This window comes from Aquila chrysaetos, chromosome 10, assembly GCF_900496995.4.
Source record: "Aquila chrysaetos chrysaetos chromosome 10, bAquChr1.4, whole genome shotgun sequence".
NCBI lineage: Eukaryota > Metazoa > Chordata > Aves > Accipitriformes > Accipitridae > Aquila > Aquila chrysaetos.
The window spans coordinates 3,430,911-3,458,615 of NC_044013.1; the positions used below are offsets into that span (position 1 = coordinate 3,430,911).

General features: G+C 41.4%; 1 long non-coding RNA gene across 1 annotated transcript; it reads left to right on the forward strand.

Annotated features, from left to right (window-relative positions):
• Positions 1 to 2,517: 2,517 nt before the first annotated feature.
• Positions 2,518 to 22,407, forward strand: LOC115347639. Its single transcript, XR_003925553.1, has 3 exons — positions 2,518 to 2,587; positions 11,615 to 11,753; positions 22,327 to 22,407. It is a non-coding gene; the product is annotated as an uncharacterized LOC115347639 (long non-coding RNA).
• The last annotated feature ends 5,298 nt before the right edge of the window (positions 22,408 to 27,705 follow it).

Below are 27,705 nucleotides of genomic sequence, written 5' to 3' on the forward strand. Positions count from 1 at the left end.
AATATCGGAGCTGTGGAAAATCATCAGAATAAAGTGAATAGCGAGAACGGCCTCATTTTCCCGTTTTATGTACGACGAAAAACCTCCTTTATAAGTGAGGACATGCCTCAATCAACCGTCCCTGCTTCCTCAGAAGGCGGTGGGCGAGACAGCCCGGGTATGACACTGGCAGAAGACGCACTTTTTGGGGGACGAAGCTTCCCTCCTGTCACTCGGGGCTGGGTACGAGAAGGAGGGTTAACCTGAGGCTGCCAGGCAGCAGCATCTCCGGAGAGCAGTGCTTGGCAGCCCCGCTGCGCCACGTGTGATGGAGGGGGGCAGCCCTTTGAGGGGGGACCCGAAAAACCCAGCCATGAGAGACGGAGCACGTGAGCAGGTAAAGCTGAGAAAGGCGAGCTTCACCCCAAACATGCTTTTGCTGTGCCACGCGTCCCAGCAGCCCCGGTTACAGGGGGGATCGCGAGGGTTTGCACTGCTCTTCATCAAGTAATTCCCGTCAAGCCAGACTGCCGGTGAGAGCACTTGGTGTTTAATTAATGTGCAAACCAAGTACGAGAGCCGAGGCGTAATGCTCAACAGAAGCTTGTTGAAGTCAAATTGAGTATCACAGCTTGCTCCAGAGGGTGTTGGATTAGACGCCAGAAGCCAAGAGGTTTTTATTAACTCCGTTTGATATGTATATGCTGAGACTGGCGAAATCAAGGGAAAGAGGCTACCTGACCCCAGCCTCTGCCGAGCGCAGCCGCACTGCCTCTGGTAATCGTCCCTGGGAGGAGCGGTGCGAAGAGCTTGCATTTGCATGAGATTTCCTACTTGTGAACATACTTTTCAGCAATTCTAGGTAAATAAGCGGTGGTGAGCGTTTATCTTGCTGGTGTACATAGTTAAGAGGTTACAGCTATCGTCGTTGCTGAAAGGAAGAATAAATGTAGGCAAAATGCAGAAATTTGGGATGTGCGAGCAATGCTGCTTTCGGGAACAAAGTTGGGAGATACTGCCTAATACCTGATAAACACCACAGCTTGGATCCCTGCCCCCGAACCACACGCATCTTTCCACGTGGAAAAAAAATGAATCTAACGTTTAATCTGGAAGACAGCTGTGGGTAGGGTTGGTGGTCTCAGAGGAACATAACCTGAATTATTCCTCCACTTAACTGGGGGAGAAAAGAATGCCTGGGTTCTCCTGAAACTGCTGCCGATGTGGCGGGGGGAGAGAAGAGCTCTGATACCTGGACCCGGAGGGGGACAAGGGCTGATGATCTCTCTGGGGTACGCGGACGGGAGCCGGCGGCACGGAGCTCGGTGCCTTGCCCTGCTCGCCCACCCGAACCCCGCTCGCGGCATCGCCGCAAAGCCTGCGGCCGAGCCGGGGGCTGAACTGCTTTCGAGAGCTAACGTCTGCAGCACGGGTACGAGCCCACCAATATTTTACGTGGAGGTTGCTTACGGTGGTTAAATGGTGAACTCGGATGACCCGACAGGCACATCCCCAGCTTTCACGTGCCCTGACAACAACCTCATGCTACAGAGCAAGCAAAGAAGTGTCCTGAGGTTGTATTTAATCTATTACCGGGCCCTTTTAATCCGCTACTCTCGTTTTCCTGGGAAAAGCAGCAGACTGCAACTCCTGTGGAAACAGCAAGGCTGCACTTCTCTGGGCAAATCTGGGAAGGAAAAAGAGATTTTTTTAATAACTGAATATTGATTGTTCCCCTCTCGGAGCAGCGTGTGCTGCAGCTTCGCAGCACGTGATCTCTGCTTTGTCTTTTTCCGAATGAAATAAGCCTGCACGAGCCAGAGAAATAGATTTTACTTTCTCATTAATTAAATATTAATTGTATGTTTGTATTTTGGTGTGGCCTAAAGTGAATATTAAAGTGCACATAAATAAAACATTGTCAACTTTAATACAAGATGGGGTTTTCTCACACTTGTCTTAAATGAGCTCATTACAGTGGAGAAGGTAATAAATATTTGATATCATGGCATGTTAATGAGGTGCTTGCTTGTGAATTCAAAGTGTTTAGCATAGTTTTCTCTCCCCTTCAAACATGTTATATAGTGCAAACACTTTGAATTATTTAACTGGAAGGATCTTTAAGCACTCTGGTACTGTGTTTAAAAACCTAAACCCACAAAACCACAGAAGTAATTAATGGTTGCAGCTTCCAAAACTGACTATAATTTCTTGAATAATGTTGTTTGTTTTTAATTCAGAGTTGCCGTGGAAAGCTTTCCTGCCCTTGAAAGAGGAGCCAGCTCTCACTGCAGACAGTACGTCGCAGTAGGGGTACGCAGCTGGCGCACGCACAAGGCGTTACTTGGAAGGTGCCTGCACGCTTTTGAGTTGTTTTACTAGAATTTTAGCCCACTGGGTTGGGTCATCAAGACTGTTTTAACACGCATATAAACTGTATGACTGTCATGTTCTGCAGCTGAAGCCGCATTTCTTGCTGGTCACCTCCAAGTCCTCATGGAAATGTTGCAGATGTTGGGCCTGAGGAGAAGTGGAGGTGGGGAAGTCTGAGCTGGTGGAGCTGGATTTCTCTCCTTGGCAGTTCTTGTTCTTCTCTCTGGCTGCCCTGGTATGAAATATATATATCGTTATAAGCTGTGATGGATTGGGTCTGTCTAGGTTATTATAAAGAGGTAATAGCCTACTAAACGCAGCAATCCCAAATATTTCTCTTTATATAAGCTTGTTGGGTTTTTTTCAGCCACTGCATTAACGACACACTTTTTTTTTTTTTTTTTTTTTTTTTTTATGGTTTGCATCTCTGACAGTGAACTTAAAGGTGTTTCTGATTTTTGCGCTTCCATGAAAACTTTTCCAATAAATACTGAGATGAGACCAGCACTGGAAGGTGTTGATGGTGATACTGTACATGTTGATGGGGAAGTCAAGGGCTCAGTGAGCAGTAGTTTCCTTTGCAAGCAGCTTGTGGTTTCTTGTTGGCTATCAAGAGTGGAAGAGTGATTGTAGGCGCTTCATCAATGGATTAAAAACTGAAGCTATATTTTTCTTCTATGCATATCTAAGTAAAAACAGTCTCCTAAAAAAGATATGCTCAAAAACTCTGGAGAACCGAGAAAACAGAGGCAATGCAAATGCCTGTTTCAGTTTGTTGGCTTTAGCAGGAGGCTTAAAGACAGAAGTCCCAAGCTGTCGTAAAATCCCAATGTTTGCAGTCCTTGGGCAAAGCAGAGCTTTGGGATCAGTAAAGGAAATCTGTTGTTTCGAGCTCGGATGGGGATGGAGGTCCTCCCAGGACAGGCTCAGCTAAAGCAGCTTTTTTTGACGTATCTCCTCAATTGCAAGTGCTATTTGCCATTGCCCAGCTGGGCACGTGCTGCCTGCGGGTACATCCCTTCTGCCGCTGGCTGTGGGATGGGGGCTGCTTCCCGGGAAGGAACACGGAGCAGGAGAGGGGCCGTGGGCTGCGGCTGAGCCTGTGTCTGAACCCAAGCGCTCTGGTTCAGATATCCCGGTTGCATCTTTGCTGACCCGTCCCAGATGCCCGAGATACTACCCTTGCGCCTTCTTGCGCTTAAACGGCAACTCTCCGCTTATCTGTTCACAGGAGAATGAATTCCCAAGAAAGGAGCAGACAAGTCTGATTTAAAAAAAAAAGAAAAAAAAAAAAAGGAAAAAAGAAAAAAAAAAAAAGAAGAAAAAAGTAACAGATAACTAAGTGGTATAAAAAGTGAGAGTAGAAATGCTTCTCACATCTTCTAGCCTCTCCAGAATATAACTTCATCAGTAATTTGTGCAGCTCCAGGCTTTGAGGAAGGTGAAAGCTCATAAGGTTTTTAGAAATCTTCCTTTCTTTGACGTTTCTGCTTTTAAATTCCTTTTCATAATTCAACCGTTTGCAGAGGTACATGTTGTTTTTAAGGCAGAAAGTTCTACAGTTTCAGATGGAAAGAGCCTTTTAGAACAAGTTAGCGTGGGTGCTAATAGGGGCACTTTTTTGAGTGCCTGATTCTTCAGTGTTTTGAGACATTTCTACCCTTTGCTGACATAAAGGGAATTGCCAGATAAGGCCCAGCATGCAGAAACTGAATTTCTTTTAAAAAGTGCTCTGTGGTATAACCACATCAAGGTTCATCTCCTTTCATAATAAAAGGTGTTTTTCTCAAATGATGTTCCAAAACTGCTCAGAATATCTTTTCTGATTTTATTGTTTTTCTCCCACATGTCTCTGTTTCCTTGATGAAGGAAGATGACCCATATTATTCAAGGTATATGTAAGGTGTTTTCCACAAAGTATCACAGTGCCTAACTGTTTCAATAGCCTTAATGTCAGTTTTAAACCTCAGTTTTCCATCTCAGAAAATGGCTACTGAAGCACTTCGTGCAATCCAGACTTTGCCATTTAAATTCCATGGAAGTTAAAATGCAAAATTAAATTAAGTATTAAATTTGAAGTCATTTAAATTAAAAACACTTAACTGCCAGTAAGAGCACAACTGACTTTGGAAACTGAGATGCTGGCTCTGATGTTGGGCATTGAGATTTCTTTACAGCCGTGCCCCAGTATTGCTGAAAATTTGGGCATGAATCTGCCTAGGAAAAGTTCAGGGCAGCTGATGACTGAAGATGTACACACTCATAGAATCATTCGGGTTGGAAAAGACCTTTAAGATCATTGAGTCCAACCATTACCCATGTCCAGTCCTGACCTTTTCTTTGCAATGCTTACAGTCTCGGTAGGTAGGAAAGTCAACAAGCCATTCATTAGGCCTTCGTTAGCTAGTGCACGCGCAGTAGTGGTGAATGGCAAGAGAATAGAGGTGTAAAGGCAGCAGAGAGAAGCATGTCCCACGGGGACAAGCGGTGAGTAATTAAAGCAGGTCCGCTTGGGTGCATGTCCCAGGAGCTTCAAGAGGTTTTGCTTCCAGACCGTTAAGGTCTGGGAGACCTTCACGGTTCATCCCAGGAAAGCAAGGCATTTACTGGCTAAAAATTAAGTATATTAGGCTTAGTCTGGAATGTTTATCAGAACAATAACAACAAAGAAAAACCCCCAACAAAACCCCAAATGATATTCCAGTGATGAATAGTTTTAATTAGAAGTAGGTAGCAAACACTTTTAAAAAGATATAATTTCAAGCAGTTTCTATACTTTAGCGCTCCTGGAAGGCAAATAGTATTTATTCTTGAAGCAAGAATTGGAGAACTAATTTGGCTTAGCTTTAATTTAGTGATGATACAACTTAGCTATAATTAAATTGGAGCAAAAAAATTCTAGATAAAAAAAAATTTAGTTAATTTAGTTACAAACTTGTTTTTGTTCCTCCATAATTAATTTGCTTTTCAAATTGTAAAGTAACACCATCCCTAGGTAAGCAAAAGTGCAGTCAACAGTCCACAACTTCCACAACATTACTTAAGTAGTTTGTGAGTGGTAGGTTAATCCTTAAACTAAGGCCACTTGTCATAAATGCTACTTAATTGTGTCTTCATTCCTGGATCGTTGACTACCCTCTAGATGAGTGGGCCTAATTGTGACAAAAATCGACCCATTACAATTTATATGTTTTGAACTTCTTACAGGATTGAGAGAATCTGGGTTTTCATCAGTGATGCTAGATTTTTGTAAACCTGATTTTTTGGTTTCCTAGTCCATGAAGATTGCTTATACATTCGGAAACACGAATGCAAGTTTCCAAATAATGTGATAAATCTTTCATAATGTCATTGAAAATAAAATTTTAAAGGTCAGGGTAGTAGCATTGACATTCCTTTCTTTATTGAGGTTAGAAGGATGCACATCCATACCAAATATCTTCATTTGGTAATGAGGAATTGCATTTATTAAGTTTTAAAATTTATCTTCAGGAGCAGCAAATGATTCTCTGCATGCATCTGGATAATTTGACTATATCAATATTGATCCATGCTTATGCAGTTGTTGTTAATCCCTCTGGGAAATGGATTCTTTCAGTAATATTAGTTGAGCAGATGTTGGTTGTTGATTTTGCAGTTTTATTCTTGGTACTTTCATTTTTCTCAGAAGAAGGAGAAACTTTCTTAATCCCATGCAGAGATAAAAATATAAATGACAGCTAAAAATACGCTGAATTTTCTGTCCTTCTCCAGCTCTCGGAATACACACTGCGTTGAGAAGGGAGGATAAGCATGACTGCATGTATCTCTTTGAAGTACTTTATCAGCGTTCTTAAAAAATATCAAAGAGGAGACTTATGCCATGTAAAAATAGTTATGATTACATCCTCTTTTGCTGGATCTGATACAGTTCTCATGCAGCACATCTGTGAGATGACTACCTGAATAGTCAGGGGAAAAATGATGTTTTTCAGGGACAAGATTATCTCTTGCGTTTCTAAGGCCATTTTTGATTTCCGTGACCATTTTTAATTTTTGTTTCAAGGGTCATGGATCTATCCTTGGCTGGTAGTCTGTATCACAGTTTTAAAACCTAGTTTTAGTAATTTAAATTCTACAGGTTTTCATTTAACAAAGCTTTTGCAATTCATTTTGCATTGGTTGTAAATGTCTGGAGTTTCAGATTTTTGAAGCAATAACGTACATAGCGCTAGCCTTCTGTTTAATGAAGTATTCGGTGCTGCTCTCCCTCCTCTGGCTTATTCAGTGTTATCTCCCTGGGTGAATTTGCTGCTTCTGGATAGGATTTGGGTGGACTTCATCCCATCCTGCATCCCCCCTGAATTCACGAGAAGTTTTTTCTCAGCCGTATTGACAGCAAGCAGAGAACCTACCCGGATTGTACTAGAACAAAATCCGGATGGGATGTGGGGGCTGATCCGTCCTGGGGGTTGAGGGATGATGCTGAGCCATCAGAGCAGGATCGCATCCCGCTTACCTATGGGTTACCACAAACCGCGAGCACGTTGCTGTGTTTCTTCGCATGGGCAATTTCAGCAGAGTCATGCAAGCTACCAACATGGTCAAAAGTTTCATAATGAATTTTTACAACTAGTAAAATGTAATGCTATGTGGGAAATGTATTTTTTTAATCTAAAAATGGTACTTAGAGTAGCAGCTGGTTTTTCTCTGTTATGCATGCCTTTATCTGTGGATAAAGAAACAGAAGTATTTTGTGAAAGTGAATTTTGAGCTGGATCGGGCTGGTTGCCTGAACCCACCACAGCTCTACAGTTGAATGTGGAGGGGACCTCCTCCACGGGTTCTTGGAAGGAGCTGCCATGAGCTCCTTGCTGTGAGTTGTCCCACTATGGTATCGCTCTGGTCCATCCATAGGGGTCTTTTTATTTTCATGTGACCCTCATTTGTAGGAATCCAACAAGTAGCTGGCACTTGTATCATTTTTATGAAATTGCTGTCACTACTGCTATGGCTTCTAATCAGTCCTTTGAAAAAAATTAAACACTGGCTGACTTCAATATTTGCTGCTGTTATTCGGTTCTTTTGGATACTAAGCACTGCTGCTGTTGTGCAGGTTTCAATACACTTTCCTCTTTTTCTCAACATGTATTTTAGTATTTGTTTTCCCTCGGAACAACAAAGACAATCACACAAACAAAAGCAGTAAAGAGGCAGAGACTTTTGACACAGAAGCCAGTGAAAGGGAAAGACCCTCCAAACTCTATGTAGTTAAAAGGCGTTTCCAAAAAGCAGCCCCGAGGGCTGTGCAGTCCTGCAGAGGCAGCAGCGTGGGATGGCCAGGTATGTTCTTCATACTAGCGTGACTGGAAGAAGTGCTGCGTCCTCTGGCATTATTCATGATTTACATTAGTTTGAATTAGGGAAGAATAGGATCTTGTCTGGACAGGCTAATGGTTACTTAATTATTGACAAAAAGGAATTTGTGCAATTGTATTTTCAGATGCCTCCTTCTGGCCATCTTTAAATGACTTCATGGCGCAGAAATACGTTTTTAAGAATCTCTGTAAAGAAATCCTCCTCAGTGTCTGATTTCATTGCTGGGTTATCTCATATTTTTAATTTACTCTTCTTTATATTTCATTTCCAATTCTCCATCCTTCAAAAATCTTTATAAATGGCTACATAACAAGTGCAATTTTTTCTCCTGTTCAATGAAAAGTACCAATCAGGCTGTGATGACTGTGACATCTCTTGCTAAGAGAGAACAAAGAAACCACTCAACTCTAAATAATCAAAATCTGGCTTGTCAGAGTTGGGGTATGTGGCCTATTAAGCTTTATTGAGGGCATGTTACAAAACCAGTGGTGCTTAAATAAGTGTACAGGCCCTTATGTGATTAGTTATGCACATGGCACAGCGATCTTGTTAAAATCAAATTTTATTCAAAGAAAGCAGAACTATTTCCAATAAAACTGTAATATGGCATAAAATCAAGTAGTGCTGCTTTGCAAGTTGAAAACGCCTTATTTCTACTTCTGTGTTTTGTTTCCAGAACTGTTTAGCTGGGAGAAGAGGAGGCTCGGGGCGATCTTATCCATGTCTATAAATGTGTGATGGGAGGGACGACAGAGACTGGAGCCAGGCTCTTCTTGGTGGTGCCTGGTGAAAAGACAAGAGATGACAGGCACAAATAGAAATACAGGAAATTCCATTTACACATGGGAAAATGCTATTTTATGGTGAAGAGCGGTCAAACGCGGGGGCAGGTTGCTCGGTGAGGTTGTGTGATCTCTATCCTTGGAGACAGTCAAAATCCAACTGGATATGGCCTTGAGTGACCTGCTCCAGCTGCCCCAGATCCATCGGGGGTTGGACTGGACAGTCTCCAGAGGTGCCTCCAACCTCAGCCCCTCTGTGACTCTGCAATATACCGTGCAGTATAACTACTGTGCTGAGATTGTGTCCTGAAAAGTTTCGCTAAGTCAAGTCACACAGTTGTAAATGGTAAAATGAACTGGTTTAAGATGGAGGGGGCATTTATAAATATTCCATCCAGGGGAGGACACAGGTTCTCAGCTGAGTTATACCTGAAGAGTTGGTGAGGTAAAGGTAGCGTAAGGGAAATGGAATAGGAGAAATATACTACCGCTGTCTTCTGCTGGCTAGTTAGTAACAGGAGATCATAGCAGAGTGTCGGTTATGGGTAGATACAGGTAGTTGTTGGTAGAAAATCTGCTTCTTTTTCTTCTGAACTGTGTTGAGGGTTTATGGTGTGGCTTGTGCCTATGAACCATGTCTCATCTTTCTTCAGCTAACGTGCCTTAGCACTCCTGGAGATACCTGGGAAGCAGGTATTTCTGAGATAAATATCAACCGGCTTCCTCCTGGCCTTCGAACCGTTCTGGTCCAATTAATCAGCTGGACATGATCTGCGGTGCAGCTATCTCTGCTGTTCTGAGGAGTAAATCTGCCGAGGCTGCAGGCAGAGCTGCTCTCCCTCCGGGCTGGCTTTGCCTCCCAGTCTGCTGCTGGGATCAGCTCTGCGGCACCAGAGTGCAGACGCAGCTGAAAGGAGAGGGAGCGTTGTATTTTTGTGCACACCCTTCCCCATCTTCTGTTTTCAATGCAGTGTTTTCTGGAAAGGACTTTGGTTTAGCACTTTGTCACTTAGTTTTTCCCCTGTTAAATGCAATCAAGTTTCCTGGTGGGAAATTCAAGACAACAATTTATCCAGAGTCAGGTGCTTCTTTTATTCTCATTGTTTTAGTCGGGGACTTTCCTGTAATCATTGAAAGTTTGGTGCTAGCAGTGTGCTGTGAGGATTCCCTGGTCCTGTCAAAATCAACAGAGCTCCTCTGTCATATAAGTTGAATAAAAATAGAAAACTTTTATCGCAAAACAGCAAACAGTATTTCGCCTCTGATAAATTTGGAGAGCACAAGGACTCTGTTAAATACTTTTCTCTGGTGTCTCCTCTGCACTTTGTGTTTCTCCATCAGGCGCTCATCGTCTGCTCCTTTACACAGCACGACCATGCTCCAAAAGAGTTCACTTTGTGCTTGGCACAGCTCTCGGCTTCCTGGCACCCCGGCTCAATGTCCCCTGAGTTTCCAGGTTTGGTTTGTGCATCGGGTCAAGCCAAAGTGCCAACCTCAAGCTCTGCCTTGACGTGGAGGAACAGACGTCCACCAGAGCTGCGTGGTCAGCGGTCACCAGGGACGGTCCTCACCCCGAGCGGGGACGTCGGCACGGGGCCCTGCTCCCCTTCAGCTGGCAGATGCTGCCACGGGCGCAGGCAGCCCGCGGTGCCTACGTAGGCGGCTGCTGCCGTTTTTCGGTGAATAAGCTGTAATTCTCAGGCGCTCTCTCTCCAGCAAACAGTCATGTTGTTTATCTCCATCTGCTGTGCTGGGTTTTTTTGTCTTCTCATTTGGCATCTTCATTTCATTCTTTATTTGACATCCTGGTTCCTGATGTTTATCTGTCAGCCTAAATCACAGATACCAGCCTCTGACTTACTACTCCTTCTGCTGATATTTGTAGTAGGTCTCGGGTCTCTCTTCTGACTTTCAAGGGTCTCCTGTGTTTCTCCCAAGTGACCTGTGTGTTGCGACTCCTATGTTATTTCCTACACTGTCATCATCACTAAACCTTTATTCCACAGATTTTTAAACTAGATACTTTCTATACAAAATGAGTTATAGTGGTTATTTCCCAAAATGCGGTGTGCATTCAAGCTTTCCTTATTGATGAAACCTTATGCATTCCCTCTTGCCTTCTGTAAAGGGGACTCCAGTGCTGTGCGGCCGAGACGTTATCTGCTGAATTTCTGCCTGGTCAAAACCAAAAGAGCCTTCACCTTAAATGTGACCAAGCCCTTCAATCTGGCAATTTATCATAAACTATTGCTGAATTTCCTTAGAAGGATCACTGGTAACTGCTGAAGAATTATTCCATAGTAACTTAGAGGCTGAGCTCAAACATTTTGTATAGTGTGAAATCTGAAAACTTTTGAATGGGTCATTTTTACAGTTGATTACAGGGCTTTTACTCCTCCAGCCTTCATAGATGCATCTTTGAATGGTTTGATTTATGTAAAGAACTGCTGCTGTGGTTCTGAAAAGACACTTGCAGAACTTGCATGCTAGAAGCAGAGTCTTAAAGATTGAGACTTGTAGCTTACAGAAATGTTAACTTGAAGAAAAATAATTCAATAAAAATAAAACCAAGTGTGTATTCAAGTTCTCTCTTCCTGAAACCTGTTCAGATTTGCCTTAAATTAAGCATAAATTCTTTAGTCTTATCCCTGAAAAATATAAATATATGAAAGAATGATCTCTTCTCCTGTCCATATGGATAGACTTCTTAATATTATTCCTAAGACTGTGGGCACGGATATATGGAGCTGTCAGACAGGAAGAGGGTTTTCCAGGAGTGCTGGCCCTTAGTGTGAGCCAGGACAGGAGGAGCAGAGGGAGTGCTACTCCCTCTGAGTTGCCAAGAGAAAAGGCAACTAGAGTTAGTTGCCAAGAGAAAAGGAGACTAAATGGTGATGTGGGAAACGGGCCTGATCTCAATCCTGTTGAACTCAGTGGAAATCTATCAGGGACATCACTGAAAATAATATGTAGGCTTCCAATTTCTGGTATTATAAGACTAGGGTAAGCATATGCCGATGGCACTTACCTGCTGAAGAAGGTTGAGCAGGTCTAAGAAAGGCTGAACTGGCCAGTTTACAGTTTTGATGGATTATGTGAAATTTTTTCCTTCCTTTTGACAGATGCTCGGGAAAGTGGTTCCAAGAGCAGTCTTGACTAGCTTTTTGTGAACCTGAGCCAGCCTGCATAATACCACAAATTTCTTAGACCATATTCAAAGTGCCAGAGTGAACCTAGAGAAGGATCCAAAGAGACTTGCAAGTATGTGTTTTATTTTGCATATCAAAATATTAATTTGGAAATGGAAATGTAAATGTTGGCATCTAAGCTTGAAAGGATAGGCCATTAACTATAAGGTTTCCACAAAGGTTACATTTCTAACATTTTATTGCACCATACGACTTATGTTTTTTTATTATGCTTCTTTAAGTGATGATGTGTCTGTATCCAAAATCAGAAGGCGTACTGTGAACTTAAAAGGGGGAAAGGGAAAATTCGTTCTTTTGGGAAGCCCAATTAGGTGGATAAATGACACAGATGACTTCACTAATTTATGTTCTCTGTGATTTCTGTGATGAAACACAACACACATGCTGTTCACTCTATTCCTTAGAGCTTTGGGTAGTTTACTGTTTGTGGCTGTAAAAACACAATAGGGAGCACCTTAACATATGCTGGAGCTAAACTAGATGAGAAATGGCAGCAGCTAATCTGTGAAACATAAAATGCATCTTCTTGAAGTGTTTGTCTAGAAAAAAAGGCATTCTGACTTCATGATTTTAGAAACCTGTTGGAATACACTTCATCAGAGGCACTGCCTCTTAAATACGTAAATTACCATGGAAATATCTTCTTGTCTCATTAAAATAGCTTCCCACTTGATGGGTTCATCTGTTAGGGCAGGACCAGATAGCAGTCAGACTGCTACTCCACTGACCACAGGGTTCCTCGTTTATTTAACATTTCTCTCGGTATTCAAAGAGGGAAAAAAAAGGAAATCATTCTACAGCTCTTACAGCTCTGCTCTAATAAAATGTCATCTTGCAAAACATTTAAGTGTCCACTTACACAGGGCTTCCTGAGTGGTAACGGAAGGTGAGGATGCGCTGGGTGGGCTGAACACCTCAAGTGGATTCCTGTTGAGACGAGCAGCCAAACGGACAGTGAAAGGAGCCCAGATCCATCTGCCCTTGGCAACCTGCCGAGTCCCGGGGAGATGCTCCTCAGGAACTCTTTGGATGATTCGCTCTGGTCAAAATGCTATTTAAAGTATAATCCTAACACAGTATCCATAAAGTGATGGCTTGCCTGTTACGCTTGTTGAGCTGTATTAACATCCTAAAATATTTTGGTAAGAGGAGGCAGATTCTGAAAATTATGATAAATATTTGATTAGTTTGGGATTTTGGTCAGGCGAGAACTGGAAGCTTAGCTGAAATGACTGAATAGCTTTTTCTTCCACCAGAAGGAACCCAATTATTGGAAATCCCAGAATTAGTCTGATTCACAGAGCATTTCCAGAATGAATTTTTGTTTTACTGGTTCAAGACATTGGGGTAAGCTTTAGATTCATTTTGAAATAGTTATCCGAATTAAATTGTTAAAAGTTCATCTTTTTTTGTGGCTATGCTGTTTCATTTGCATTTAGGCACAGTGGCTTTAATGATTAGAAGTCTTTTTAAAAATGGTCCCAAGTGTGTTTTTTAAGGATTCATTAACTTAATTTCTTTTTCTCTTGAGATATGATAGCCTTATTTTTTGTGTTTTACTTGCTGCTATGATGTACTAGCAATGCTAGAGCTAAATTATATGTCGCTTTGCTTATTTGACATTGACTCAATTGCTTGTATCAGTCAGCAGATGACACTTATAGGTCATTCATCCTCATTGGGATTCTGAAGTTACTGAGTAATTTCTTATTCTTTCAGAGGCTATTCATTTTAATGATATTTTTACCTGTATTACAACTCTATGGCTGTAGTTTTCAGTAAAGGTCTATGTAGGTATTAAAACTAATAGACTGTTTCTAGCAATTGACTAGTATAATATTTATGGAACCATCTGTTCCGCTAAAGTTTATAATTTGGTGTATGCAAAGTTTCTTGCATCAAAAGAATCCTTCAAGTTTCTAAATGCAGCTGAAATTTAAGGGACAATTGTAATAATGTTTTGACAGTAGTACTCTGAAACAGTTGTCTCTTTGAACAAGTGTCCTCAAAGTTTAGATTACCATTTCTGTAAAAATAACACCAAAATTATGATGAGAAGTAGCCATTTACAGCCATATTTATTGCTTAGAGCATCAGAGCTGCAGGAGTTGCACACAGCTACCTGGAACACAGCTGGAGGTGGATTTTCTAAAGACTTTAGGGTTTTATTAGAAACAAGTAATAAAGCAGCAATATCGGCAACATTGTGCAGGGCTACTTTTTTTTGGTGAGGGTAATACTTTTTGTACTTGTATAAAATCCACCCAGCAGAGCATTGCACCTCCTTGGTCCTCCCTTGGTTGCAATGCTGCAATCACCACCAGGCAGCGGGTGGGTTACAAAGCTCCTTCTCACACTGCAGGTTTCTTCAGTCTTCAAAAACCTAATGCCAGCCTGATATCCTATTAATGAGAAAAGTGCGTTTATCTGACAGTTGATGGTGCTGCGAGCAAGGAGTATTGTGTATGAGGCTGGTGCAAATCCCAAGATAGAAGTGGAGGCTGATGGCAAGCTGGATCAATAACAAACACATTGAGAGCAAACTTCATTATCAGCAGATGGCTCTTCTGGATGGCAAAATTGTGGTTGTAGCGAACTTCTCTTCTGCTGGAAGGGCTGAGTAAAGACTGATTTTTATTTTTTCCAGATGTTTCCTTTGGAAACCTTTTCTAGTCTGAAAATGAGAACAGTCTCACTTATCAAACTGCTAGGCGTGGGGCAGTCATTTAAATTTTACTAAAGGACAAAATGGATGAATTTTGACTTTGAAACTATAGGGGGAAATGCAAAAGAACACTCGTCAGACACCTGTAGTTCAAAACCACTTATAGGTACTGGCTCTCTACGCTGTTGCTGCGTAAGTCGTCCTCATTTGCAATTCATCAGTCCCCCTTAACTCATGTATGAGTAGTTACCTTCCATTTAGACACCACAGGGGTGTTATCACCGAAAGGGTGAAGTCAGCCAAGAGACTCACTTGAGTTAATGCGGAAATGAGGGCAATATATTAATGTGACAACAGGACATCTCGTTTTTTTATATTTAAAGCCAGGAGCTGAAAATTATAGGTATAAAGGATACTTATTGGCAGCAACTGGACCTTTATTGAAGACTCACATTTGAATAGAGTACAGCACCCACATTGCAGAGTGATCGGTGTTTTCCAAATGAGCACCAAAGCCATGAAGACTATAGGGGTTTGGATTTTTTTGCTGTTAACGCATGTTGAGAGTAGATATCTCTTGCTTGTGACAGAGCTGTTTTTAAAAGAAACATCTCTTAAAAACAGTGCAACAAAAGCATGAGCATCTGTAAGGCGACCAGGCACTTGTGCTGCAGTGCTGTACTGTCTCCCCATCCTTTCAGCTCTAGTTTGTAGGGTGGCCACAGCGCAATCTCCTTAGCTGTGCTGCTCCAGAAGCACGCTCAAGGGCAAGGATGAAGTTGACCATTGGAAATTTCAAACTTCATTCTGGAGAAGGCGAAAGAATAAGAGAAATAGCAATAGAAACGTCAGCAGTACGGAATATCACGGAAAAGAAGAAAACGTAGAGCCTCACCACAGAGAGAACCTCAAAGTGGTACTGTTGAGGAACAGCGACCACGAAAGCAGGAGATATCAGGGCCCAGATCTCCACCCTGCTGCCGGTCCTGCCCGTGCCCCCCGTGCTCGTGCTGCCTGCCGAGCAGCTTAGAGTTTCCCCAGACACGACGTGCTCGTGCCCCGCAGCCGCGAGGGCGGGGGAATGGCGCAGACACCCTGCGAGGGCTTGCTTTCGTCAGCTGTGGCTCTACTTTGGGCTGAAACCCAAAGGACTTAGACTAAAGCATGGTTTAGGTTTTGAACGTGTAATAGTTTGGGTCCTGCGTCTTTGTGCTAGAGCTTGGCATTTTGTGCTCGTGGGAGTCTTTAAGGTATTAGGGTATTAAAAAAGACTTGGGTTGAAACTTGTCAAGGGGAAATAATATCTGCAATTGCTCAGCTTCCTGATTAAAAAAAACCACAACACTGTCTAAGTAAGAGCAATGTTTTCTCAAGCATGATTAGTAATACTTTAATTCAACACTGCAACAACAAAAAAATTGATTTTATTGCTCTCTATTTTATGGATCATGAATTTAACTGAAGTAAATAGTCAAAGTACAGGTGAATAATACTGCTTTAGTGAGCTGTTGACCACATTTCCTTCTGCATTTCACTATTTTTTTTTTTTTTTTTTGTTCTGCTTACTCAGCTTTTCACATATCTATCTCCAAAGACCTATCTACCACCAAAGAACAGTAAAGCAACTAACTGCTCTGTTTACCTTACTGCAATGCACCTTCTCTGGTAGGCTTTTCTTTTCTGAATGTGGTTCTGTAAAACTGAGAAGAATATACATTTTTAGGACCAAATAAAATGTGACTGCTTGGTAGCTGTGTCAAGCAGTGTTTTCTCTCAACTGAAGACAATCATTAATATTAAGTATTTTGAACTATGTATCTGAAATATCCATTGGGCTGGGTATTGGACAGATTATATTAAGAGATTGTCCGTTCTCCAGAAAACTTCTAATATTGATAATACGAGAGAAATGAGAGCTGCCCCTGTGCACAGAGGGTCCAAGAACTTTTAACTTACAGTAGTGATCAGGGCTGAACCAGAAACACAAACTGTTTCTCCAGATTTCTCTTTTGCAAGGGTAAATGGTCTTCAGCCGTTCATTGAAAGGGAATTGACCCTCCTAAGTATTTTCATTGAGTTGGTTTCAGTATCAGGTCGTCATTTTGTAGATTTAATATTTGTGTTAGCCTCTTATGTCAGTGCAAATATAGAGCTACAGCTCTGAGTCAAATGGGTACAAATAAATCAGTTTGTATTTTCTACTCTGACAGATTTTAATCCAAATCACCACACTGTCAGCAAGAGGAAAACTTCAGTACTGAGCTTAGAAATGCTCTAAGATGGGGCTGACACAGATAGCATTGGGGCTACAGGTAAGACTCTCACTGCCATCTGAGAACCCAATTTTGCAGTAAGCCAAGGAAGCCAGCGGGTGCTGCTGGCCGGTCGCCTTCCTGCAGCCCTCCTCAAGGGGAGAAGGGTCACTTCTACTTGGGGGACATACTTGTTCATGTGCGAGGGCGTTGTCAAATTGCCAAGAAGGGAGTACAGTGGTTATAGTGGTCTCGTCGGAAATGAGAACTTGGTTCGGTGAATAGAGCAGACTTGATTTACACGTAGAAAATAGGTGTGGAAAGTCATTCAATTCATCCCTCTGCATCAATGTTATTGCATCAACATCACAACAGATGATTGTGTTACCTATTATAAGGTTTTCTGGTGATGGAAAGTCCATACCTCCATGGGCCATCTGTTCCTGTGCCAAACTACCCTTACCATTAGGAAATTTTTCTTAGTGTCTAAACTAATTCTCTGTGGCTGTGATTTCAGCTCATCACTTGTAGTTTTCTCCCCAGGGACCACGGAGAAGAGTTTATTCCCAACGTTTTAGTTACCTTTAATATACTGGTAGAATGCTATCATCCCTCCCCTTAGGCACCTGCTACAGAGATCTCCAGTTTTCTCAATCTGCCTTTGTTGCTCGTATTTTCTAGATTTCAGTGTTTTTTTTTTTTTTTTTTTTTTCCTCTCTTGTGGCTTCTGTTTGCTTGAGCCATGTCTTGGTCCCTGTCCCACGAGTCAGAGTTTCAGCCTAGCCCACCAGTTAAGGCAAACCCTTAGCATCTTGCTGAGGTTGATGGGAAACATCTTCCTTAGAAATGATAAGCCTAGAATTTTTACATAACCTGTTATCTGTTTAAGTTCTCCTAGGTTTTTCTCCAGTAATTACCTTTCTCTAGCTGTTACTTCAACAAAAGGCTTGTAGATCCCATATGGAATAGGAAGGCACACAAATTACTCATGCTTTGAAAGGAAAGTAACTAATTCCAAAGCTAATGATACATGCTGAGTTTCTCCAATTCATATAGTTAATTTGAACATGAGTAAAAGATACTCTGCACGGATTTTTTAAACACCCCTGGGGTACCCACATGGAAATAGTTTTCTCTGGAAAAGGTTGCTGCCTGTCCCTTAGTAAAGATGGGCTAATTTAACCCGCAGTAGCTGCTTTAGCAGTAGAGTTCAAAGGAGCTTAAAGATGATTTTATAATGGAGGAAAAATGTTTTCATTTTCTTTATGCTCCAAGACAGTTTTGCTCCAAGTGTTCACATGAAAACAGATTTAACCCACCAATAATATTACTAAAGCTGGAATTAATGCTGCACAAAATTTCAGAGAAGCGTGAGGAGTGACACAGATTTATATCAGCCCATTGGGTCTGCGCTGTCAACTAAATGAGTTACTCTTGCTTTTCATAACATATATAGTAGTGTTTAACATACATTTTCATAAAATGTAAATCTGTTGTTGTAAAAATTAGCAGCCTAGAGTGAAAAACCTATTCAAACAAAATTTAATTTTGCTACATTTATTGCCTGCCTTTGTTGTATAAGGGAAAGGTGAGGTGCTAACACTGCTGTTGCAAGTTAGTTTAGGTTACCTGAAGACTTTTACAGGACTGCTTTTCTAGCAAATTAAAGAAAAGCAAATTTTATAGGGGAAACAACTGTTCTTGCCCTTTAAATGTTGAGCCTCCTGTACAGGACCACAGGCACAAAAGGCACATAACCGAGTCTTGTAGCCATGAAAACAACAGCACAAAAAGGAGCTTTCTCTCCCAGTTTAATTTTCCGTAGTTACAGAAATGAGGCTACCAGCTGTTTGAATTACAGTGTGCAGTGACACAATAATAAGAAAGTTAATCTCTTTAAGTAGCTATCATATTCTAGTTTTTCATTGGCAACTCCTTGCCTGGTATTCCCATTTACCTGTAAATCTGCATCTAAATGTAAGCAGCAATGTTCTCGGTACAGGTGGGGGAAAGCAGAACACCTGCTGGTAACTGCAATGAAGATATCCATGCACAAAAAGCACGTGCGTACGCATATATATGCATGTTTTATAACACTTTGAATAGGATCTCCAAGTATGATTTGAAGGAAATATGTAGATGCTGGTTTTGTCACGTCCTGGATGTTCTTCAGCATGCATTGAAAAAATAATAGAGTTAAGTTTATTAGTGTACAGGATAGCATGGTCTGAGCTGGGAGAGTGCATCCTTGCATGTGGTTGTAAGCTGGTGAGGTTTTCTGAACCAGAAGGACACTTTGGGGATTTTCGGGAGATCCCTGGTGTTCAGCTGCTCAGGTTTTTCACACGGGTCAGCTCTGGTTGGAAACTTCTTGAGTTGTATTTTCTATGAATATTTTTTGGAAATGAGATGGATGTGCAAACCTCTGAAGGGCACCTCATAGTTTTGAAGCTTTCTGTTATGGAAATAGGGGAAAGCCCACTGGGAACAAAAGGATTTTTTTTTTTTTTTTTTCCTGTAGTGTTTAAATATGGAAAGGACCAGAGCTCCTGAAGGAATGAAAAGGCGTTTCGTATTATCCATTCCTTAATGTTTATAGATGAAAATGACCTTCCTTTGCCATCTGTGCCTAAATAACTGGGTACTATTTTAGTTCGTCCTTTAATAAACAAAGAAATTCACCTAAATTAAATTTTCTATGATGCTAATATTTCTCCTTTCTCTCTTCCTCCTTTCCTCCCTCCTTTGTTCCCCACTTTTTGGCAGCTCCGGTGCCTGGATCGTGGGACTCTGCCTTCTGGTGGGCACAGTATAGACCATGCAGGGAAAAGTCTAACAGATGCAGCAAAAGGTCTTAAAGTGGTTTATTTGATGAAATGTTACCTCTGTTTCCCACAACTAACTTTAATAAATATAAAGCCAGTATGTGATTAAGATTTCAGAATTTGACTGCTTTTACATCCCCTCTGTACCTGGTCTGTAGCCGAGATGTTTTAGTAGGTGATTCATCGGCAGCATTACTGGCTTTATACATCTAAGAGCACCTAGAGGGACAACGTTTCAATAGTACACTAACAAGAGCTGGTTTTTTGCTTAGTTCCAAATCTTCCATTTAATTCCATTTTAATTTAAATGTTTTGTGTTAACTTTATGCATTGTTTTTTAGCTTAAAAGAAGTTACTTTGTAAAAATGAACTTCTGATTTTACCCTCTAAAATTCACCAAGGGAATATGAAATTGGGTCAAACTACAGTTTTATTTGGTTCTGCAGCAAAGGTATTTTCTTGATACGAGATTACTTAGTTTATACAAGTTGCCAGTGGCAAATTAGACTTGATGTTTCAGCCATAAAAGGTGCTACATTCCTGGTGTGCAAAATGATGCTGTCCTGCTCCTACATTTCCTGAGCAGTCCCCCAATGGTGGAAATGGCCCTAGGCTATGGTGCAAATAATCGAGGCAACTATTGTGCTGGACTCTGGTGTTTAAAATATCTTAGTTTGGAGAGATCAGCTCCTTTAACAGCATTTGGGGTAGCTATTCCAAAAAGCCTGAGATTCTGTTCTTTTTCCGAGTCCTGTAACAAGACCTTTGTATCCAACATGGTTTCCCGTAAAGGGAAATGTGATCTATACAGATGCTTGGACGAGGACGGCTGTTGTGTATGCAGGTCACTGCTCATTTAGACTACATTTTCTAAAACGTTGTTTTGGGAATATCTAACCTTTGGGTGAAAGACAATTGGATTAACTGCTTTCAGCTGTATTGTGTGCCTAGCTCCACTAACGTGAAAAACATTAACCCCCCCCCCCCCCAAACTCTGGAAAATTGATCAATTATTGCTAAAAGTTTTAAAGGATGTACAGTGCCATGTAAGGTCATTTACAATAACAGCTCTTAATAAAAGGGAAAAAAAGGTTCCTGCAAATGTCAAAAAATGGAGCAAACTTTGAAGCACGATTTAAAGGAGCGAAGGAAGGAGTCTGTAATCTTCTCTTACAGCTGATGGAGAGAGGTGGACATATCTGGAAAGCAGTTAGTAGGAGTTCTGGGTGCTCAGTAGCTTGAGTTAGACTGCCTGGTTATTCTTCATATCCTCCTACTCTGGAATGGAAACAAAATTAAGGAGAAAAAAATATGCAATGTGTTTTAGGTGCACATAGAGTACATTGCAGGTGTCAGACCATTCTTTAATGCCATCCTCAAAGCTTCTTTTGGTTACCGTACATCACACCCCTGGACGCTCTTGCTTGGACTTCAATTCCTAGCTTCTTCATATAGGATTTTGAAGGTAAGATAGTGGTATAGATCCCTGTATTTACAGAATTAAAATCTAAGCTTTTGTCTATATCTAAAGTGTTGTGGCATGAGGAGAAGACTCAAAATGTTATGAGAAATTATTACTTCTTTGCTAGCAGGGACTTTGTGGCAGTATATTTATGGTTCTTGATGCTATTCCTACATCTCACTGTTATGCTACTGGATCTGTCTGAGTAAGGAATTTACCTCTGCTTATTACTGGCTGGAAGAAACCTTTTGAGAAGGTTTTGAAATGACGGGGGTCCAGACCCCTATCACATTCCTTCCTAGCAAAAAGTCCTGCTGGCTTTATTTTGACTTTTCTGTACTTTAAAGAGACCCAAATTATGAAGGAGAAGAAGTTCCCTCAACCATGATTTATCCTAGAAAAATGGTATGGAGAAGAGTGCTGGGAGAACTATAGTTTTGTTGGCTAAAGAGGGTCAGGACACAAGAAAGCGTGGGGGGATGTTCCTCTGCACAGTCACCTGCTGGTGGGTCAGGCTCATATGTTTTCCCCTGTGAATTGTGTTCTATGGCAAAGAGGACAAAAAAAAAAAAAAATTGTAGTACTTTTTTTATCAAGAAAGAGAGATTTTTATGTATAGGTCCTGATCTTGAACCTTAACAGTTGTTTATCTGTCATTGACTTTATTGGAGCAGGGTGGTAAACGCAGCAGACTGGCATGTGCTGTGTGTTATTCCTGCAATTTCTGGCTTATAGGTTGAAATCTGGGGTGCTCTAGCCAACGGTTTGGACCCTACGGTGCTTATGAATGCAACCATAAGCTGTTCTGCAAGTGCTGTCTGTGGCTCACTAAGTATCAGTTTAAGCATCCATTCATAAAATAGGGCCATCTTCAACATTTTAAGCCTAACTTGCTTTAGTAAAACACTTTTACGGTCCTTAGCAGACAGCTTTAGACCATAAATGCCCAGAAGCAAGGATTATGAAAGTACTACAATGGAAAGCCTGCAGCTGTATCTGTCGTTCGGGGCTATAGATGTCAAGTATAGAGGTGTTGGGTCTAGGAAGATAAAACTACTGCTTTGTCATTCCTCTATTAGCATTATAATACCCTTGAGAACTAAAAGCTTGGTAGATGCATTATGGATTTATGTAAATGACTTACCTCAAACTTGATCCTGTGCTCTGGAAGAGAGGAAAATGGTTTCTAAGCAGGGGTATTGGTGCAATGTACTGCCAGGGATCTTTCCCTGGGAAGCTCAACTTCTGCTGAATTAATTCATAGTAATCCTTGGCAAATTTTGAAACTCTTATTTAGGAAATTGTTCTAAAGTGCTCTTTGAAATTCCAGGCAAGCAGTTTTAAAGATGGTTTCTGACTTCTTTTTAATATGCTGCAGCCTGAAGATATTAAAGTGTGACTCATTAGGTTGAGTTTTTCAGAGGCGGTGAGCGCGGGTCTGGAGCCTGCCTTCCCTGAACGCTGGGTCCTGCTCAGAGGAGTTGAGTCAACGCAGTGCGGGCTAGGAATCTGTGTCTTAGTCATTTAGCTGCTTTTCACGTAAGAACGCTTGATTATTTGTTGTTTAAAAATAATTTAGACATCACACAGCATATACTCTAGTGCAATATATACACTTTCTAGTTCACTAAAAGCCCCTCGTTCCTATGCTGAGCTTGTCACTTTATCTTGTCATTCCTTATTGATATTATTTTAGTTTACTCCTCAGGTGAACATTTGCTGACCATTAGAGATTACTAAACATTTCCCAGGCCCCAGATGTCTTCTCCAATGGGAGGTACCTGTTTCCAATCTGTGCTAAAAAGCAAGAACCAAATGCCTATGTTCACCTCTCGCCCCTTCTCTCTATCCTTCCCTGCCTCCTAAATTAAGAAAAAGCCCCGATGGATTCAGTTTCTCTACTCAGTGGCTCTATTTTTCAGCTGCACTTTTATGTGCCCAAACTATTTCCGTACAAGCTCTAATCTGCAGAAGCTGAAGCTGCTGAAAACCGCAGGTAGGGAGAATCCAGATGCAGTGTGCTGCCTTTTTGCTGGGAGCGTTTGCTGGCTTTCTGCAGGGAGATGCTACCTGTCGGCTCCCTGCTCCTTCTCCCCGTCCTGTCTGTGAAGCTCTGTGTCTGCTAAGAAGTACAAGCTCTTTCTCCCCTCTCCCCCCGCCTTTTTTTTTTGTTTTCCTCTTTTCTTTAGCAGCAGAATATAACCTAAAATGCACAGTGGCTTCTGCTTGAGTTTTTAGTGTAATAAACAGCATAGCAAAGCAGGGGAGTTCACCTGAGTTTATTTGCAGTAGACTTGTCAATGCTTCGCGTAACACTTACATATTTTCATGGTAATGTTTGGTCTTCGTTCTGGGAGGAAAGGGAGAAGGGAGGGGTGCGATGCTCCGGGTGAGCGCTGGCAGGGATGCAGGAGAGCATCTTTCGCAGCCGCAGTGGGAGGAAGCGCCCTGCTCCAGCGCACCTTCGGGGAGTTTTGTAGAGCAAGGAAAACCTGTGGGATGCCTGTCTGTGGGAGCAGCTTGCTGTTTTCCGTGAGTTTGTCTTCTATTCTGTGTATTACTACTTGCTCTGTATCAGTAACGCCCAGGATTGCTCTGGGCCAGTGGATGAGACTTCAGCTGCAGAGTACACACGCACATAAAATGTGTGAAAAATCGCAATGACAGGGTTTTGTTCCTTGCTAGCTTGTGATAAAGAGGAACAGAAACACTGACCAGACAGCCCCTCTGGACATTTTAAGGCCTTTTTTCATGTGTCTTGAAGGGTTTGCCTTTTTTTTTTTTTTTTTTTTTTTTTTTTTTTCCCCTCCCCTATTATGGACTAATAGCATTTTAAAATATCTTACACTAAGAAATACAAGAATCATTGGTGGCAGAAACAGAGAAGAGGTAAAATGGGTTGATAAAACTTAAAAAAAAAAGTGAGGATATATATGCTACCTTTGCTCATATTAGTGCTTCCTACATTACTAGATGCAGTGACTGGAGTAACTAGTACTAGCTGCAAGTAAATTGGCATAAAATATTAATGCTAAAGGATGGGCTTTAGTTGCTTTCATCTTTTACTAAAATGACTTTTCCAGGATATTTGCTAGCTGATTTCTTTCTGATAAAACTTGAATAAAATTTTTTCAGCTAGCTTTTAAGCATACAACCAACAGAAACTGCCATTTAACAAAAACAATTAGAGATCAGAACAAGAAATGAAAACGGAGACTTTTTTTAAGAATCTGCATCAGAAGTACCTCCGTCCTTCTCCTCCTGGTCAAAACCATTTCTAATTTGGCTTCAAAATTGCATGTTTGAATACGTGGTAATTCTTAAATACTTGCGTGGCAAAAGGTTTCTGAACAAGGGTGCTGAACCAGTGTCCGTCCTGCTGACAGTCCTCGGGAACAGAGCCCTGGCTACACTTAATCCTGCTTTACATTGGAGTTCTTGAATTCCCTTACCTTGTGTATTAGAGCATTTCTATAATTTTTGAATTACTAGTATACTATTAATATTAGGGTCTTAGTAGCATATATATAAAAAGTATGGATGTACGCTCAACTATCATAGTGGTTCCCAGTAAAAAATATAAAATAACTTGTCGCTTGTGGTCCCTAATTTGTTGTTCAGCGCTGCTGATGGTGACCTTTTGGCTCTGGTAGGTTTGAGAGCGGATCCTGTGCGGTCAGTTTGGTCCTGAACTCAATGCTCACGTTTCACATATTCAAAGACAAACTCAGTCTTAACTTATTCAACCAGGAGTGATAAACATGAACAAAAGCCCACTGCTGGTCCAAAGAAACCTGTTCCTTGGGAAGGAGACCCCTGCAACCAGTTGCCTGCAGACCAGCTGGGTGCAAAATGATCTCGTGGTTCCATTTTGGTGGGTGGCTGCCATTCCTGCAGGCTTGGTGCTTGCTCCAAGCCTCGTTTAATCACAGGCATGGGTTATCCATTGCCGAAAATAGCTTGGAGGGGACTTCTTTCTCGTTTTGGTGCTGCCGTGGTCTCCAGGCTTCCTTTGTCCTAGAAGCCTGAAGAGCAGCCGTGACTACACATCTATTTTTCTGAATTGTCCCATATGGGAGGAGCAGTGCCACTTTGGTGCCTGTGGTGTGAACTTTTCAAGACATGGAGGTCTTGGACCACAAAGCCATGTGTTTGGGTCTGTGTGTAACGGCAAGTAAGCTGAAATCTGGTATTGGTGCAATGCATTCATGGCAAAACACTCTACTAAATATGGACCTCTGCCTCTGGCTCCAGCCCTTAAAGCATTTCAAAGACATGTTAGCATTTACTGTCTCTTCAGAAGACAGCAAGAAAGAGAAGACCATGTTGCTTCTTTCATGAAAAAGAATTTATGCCTTATGAATACTTTGAAGTGATTTTACTGAACTGCAGCCAACAATTTAAAAGACGGGAATTTTGTTCTTCGAACAGACACAATTTCTCCAGCGCTGTCTGCCAGTGTTTGTGCAGTCTGGTGATGTTAAGCGGATAGGAAAGTCGTTCTGCTCCTCAGCGGTTTAGGCTGTTTGTGCAGATCTGATAAATCCACCTTGGTAGGCAACATTCAGTTAAGCAGAAATCCACTCAAAGAATAAAATCAGCATACCATTTGTTGTATTTCTTCCCTCACAGAGGTGGATCGCAGAGCTTACTTTTCACCCTTTGCCTGTTTTCTGGATCATTGGGTTGATCAATTTTTGTAAATGAAAACCTTCTCTTATTGAGTGATTGGGTTAAATGATTCTGATATCTGAAAGAGAAAATTCAGTTTTCAGGTTCCTGGAGCCACATTAGCCTCGTGAGCGGGGTAGTTGTTAACCCTATAGTCAGGTCTCTTCTAAGCATGTGGCATTTTTCTCCAAGCAAGATTAATATATTCCCGACAAATTCTGAAATAACTTATCTGGTAAGAAAACTGAGTCTGAGCACCCATTGCTCAGGTTTTGTCATTCTCCTTCACTGTTTTCCCATTTATCCTTCTGGATATTCCCCTGGATGAACTGGAGGACACTGCTTCCAATTTCTTTGGGAATTTTAATACCTGCCATGAAGGATGGTGGGTCTCATTCTCCTGAGCTCAACGCATCTCCCCTGACAGCTGTTTTACAAAACTAGTGAAAGGAGCTCGGGTTGTTCTTAAAGAGATTCATTTTTAATTTGCAGTGCTTAAAGCAGTACTTGCTCCACAAGGTAAAATAAAGTGAATTTAACACAGAAGTTGGTTACTTTGCAACAACTGCAGTACAAAGTGAATTAATGTATTCTAGTATATTCTTTCACTCTTTTCTCAGCACAACTATTTTCCATGAGTGCTCTCATGGAATGTTTTCCAGACTGAACTGATTTGAGAATAAATGATGATAAATGTTTGTCATAGTCACAATGATTATGAACTTTTCACTGATGGTTTCAGTCTGATTACTTGTGAGAAAAGATATTTTGATAGGAGACTCCCATCAATACATGGCTTGCTTTTTCTTTGAAACATGAAACCTTGACTACTGCAATCTGAAAACAGACGGCCAGGTTGTACTATTTCCTACAGTGCTTACAGTCTGTGAAGGTTCATTTATATACCAAAGCTGGAAAAACCGCTTTCAAGTTGAGTCAGTTGTTTGCTGAAACTATTTGTGGTTCACAGAGCAGCTACACAAAATTTTATCCATGATGTCTGCAAGTGGGTCTAAGATAGATATACAAAAAGCTTTATTTTATCAAGTCAAATTTCTCATCCTCTGTAGCTGGACCTGTTCACCTTGGGTCCTTTGCATGCTGCTTTGAGACTGGCTCCTGTTGAAGGTCCTCTACTATCATTGCCATTCAGGGGTGGGCAAGAGAAGCAGCAGACAGTGACTTGTCTACTGCTGTATTCTGCCTTTTAAAAGGACAACGTAATGTTTAGAGCAGCTCCACCTTATTTTCCTCTGGATGAGCTCTTACACCTTATATACGCACATAAAACTACAGTAGTGGATGTTACGCTGCAAACGAAGAAATGCAATGCAGTAAGAGTTTTATAGCAGCCTGTGCTCTGGAAGGAATACCTAAATGGTATGTAACATGAGGGGGGCAAGGTAGTCGTCACCTCCATAAAATACTTGCTGTTACTATGTTTTTGCTCAGTAATGCTCTGGTTGCTTTCACTGCTGTTATGGTTTATGTAACAACTATTTTATATTCTGTGAGCTAGTACTCTGTTGAAAAGCAAAAGTTTAGATCTGAGTTGTTACAGCTTCCAGAAGAAAATTGCTCCTGCTGATAATCAGCTCCGAATCTGTTTCCTGATTGTCTTGTACACAAGCTTCTCTGTTGCTTTACGTTGCTCTGAGAGTTCCCCAGCCTTTGGACTGGTGTCAGTAATGGGAGAGAAAAGAGAAAATTTAAGCATCTTTGTTTTTCTTGGTTTTGCCTGTGACGTCTCACAAATGTCATTCAGCCAATTAAAATAATAGTTTTCCCTGAAGGTTATATTTAATAATACTTTAACTGCTTTGTGTTCTCTTCTAATGTCGGGTATTCCTTTTGCCACCGTGACGTTTTTGTTTTCACGTGGGGAATACCGACCAGCAGCTAATTTCTGTTAACCTCACGGGAACGTAACTTTTAGCTTCATAATAAAACTTCATTGCTCCCTTCCCCATCGCAAAAAAAAAAAAAATTCAAGAAAATTTATTGTCGCTTACACCTTTGTCTCAATTGCTATGGCTGAACGTATATCCCAGTTCACCCACAGCAAACGACGTATATGCTATATGGCTGCACCCTCTCTACTCCTGCTCGCTCTGAACCATCCATCTGGC